The sequence below is a fragment of the Adiantum capillus-veneris genome, chromosome 28 (genome assembly GCF_014529385.1).
Source record: "Adiantum capillus-veneris isolate H3 chromosome 28, ASM1452938v2, whole genome shotgun sequence".
Classification (NCBI taxonomy): domain Eukaryota; kingdom Viridiplantae; phylum Streptophyta; class Polypodiopsida; order Polypodiales; family Pteridaceae; genus Adiantum; species Adiantum capillus-veneris.
This window is the reverse complement of record NC_140958.1, coordinates 61,426,872-61,428,440: the sequence shown is the minus strand read 5'-3', so window position 1 is coordinate 61,428,440 and position 1,569 is coordinate 61,426,872. Positions and strand designations below refer to the sequence as shown.

Sequence of the window (1,569 nt, the reverse complement as noted above, 5' to 3'; positions counted from 1 at the left end):
CACGCCCCACATACTCGACACTCGCACGCATGTACACACGATTAGACACATTTAGAGCAGATACGGTCGAGAGTTAGGTTTTGCTAGATTTTGCCAGATTTGAGTCCAATTGTACGCATAAACCTCGATATAGTGCAGATTTTGATTTTAGTTTACATTCGAGGAGTTGACGAGGTTTAGAGGCCTATCACACGCCGAGAGCGCACATATGATGGCCATGACCACTTCGTGCTCTGAGTACACATTGCTCACACTTGTAGGCGAGCACAGAGGCCGGCCCTTTTACATGGACACATATGGACATTTCTTTGTCTAGTGCCGCGCCTCCTTTGGCCCCACACAGACCCTCTAGGTGGTGCGAGTCCTTCCCGACGACACGCGGGATGGCACATTTAGAGATGACTATCGCGCCACGTATGTGGTCGACCATTTGATTAGGCTAGAGGAGATAGAGCTAGTACATGCAGATGATTGCCTTGAGGCCTTCGACCATCCCGTGCAGGTTACATTACAGCGGGTAGATCCTCGAGTGATCCATATAGATAGTGCTCAGCGCATATATCGATTAGAGTGTCGCACTTCTAGTAGACGCCTATCCACAGATGTTGTGACACTAGTTGGCGAGCCTAAAGACAGATGCTACATGAACACCACAGGCACTGAGCTTTACTTTTTGACTTGTGGATTGCCGTACGATCCTCGACCGACCCAGCGCCATACTTCGAGTAGGAGTGCCTCACCTCCTTTAGACACATTGCCACCACCCACATCACTCAAGAAACCATCGCCAAGATTCTCCTCACCTAGACTTGATTTGCCGCCAAGCATTTCGAGCTATCACGAGTCTAGAGCGATGTACAAGGCGATTGCTAGCACTTTGCGTACCACTCAGAGTGAGTCAGAGATAGAGACCCAGAGCCTTCGAGACACGTACTTTAGAGAGTCTCAACCTCGACACCTTGCACCATCTAGAGACCCATGACAGCCTTTGATGACACAGATTAGAGAGCATACGAGAGAGTCTATGACAACCACATCACCCCAGTTGAGAGCACCAGAGGTAGGGCCCGGTAGATCACCCATTGTAGATATGAGTGCCCCTAGATCACTGACCCCCACCCTTCAGACACTGTCCGAGACTAGAGAGACTAGGGATAGCATGAGAGATATAGACGATTAGATCTTGCATATAGTAGGCCGATCTCCACGAGGGGTTGCATATTATGTTGACACTTATGATCACCCCTTTGTGAGGCTAGCCACCCCGCAGCGCATGATGTCTATACCTAGGCAGATTGTGAGAGCCTACCCACCACAGGCCGATAGAGCAGTTTTTCTTGATGAGCTCGGAGAGCAGTATCTCTTGATTGAGACCCTTGATTTTGATGACATTGAGCGAGCACACCCAGATGACAGCCTAGACACACAGACACATCCTTGGCTAGTGGAGCTTCAGAGAGTTGAGCAGATCGTGACCTATGTAGATGAGCTTGGTCATAGGTACAGACGCCTGACGAGTGGTGGATCCATAGATCCTTCAGCCCGCCTTCTTGCATATTTGATAGAAGA

The 1,569-nt window shown here is 49.6% G+C and overlaps 1 pseudogene; it reads left to right on the top strand.

The window, feature by feature from the left end:
• The first annotated feature begins 217 nt into the window (after positions 1–217).
• LOC147420538 (uncharacterized) lies at positions 218–729 on the top strand (annotated as a pseudogene).
• Positions 730–1,569: the final 840 nt, after the last annotated feature.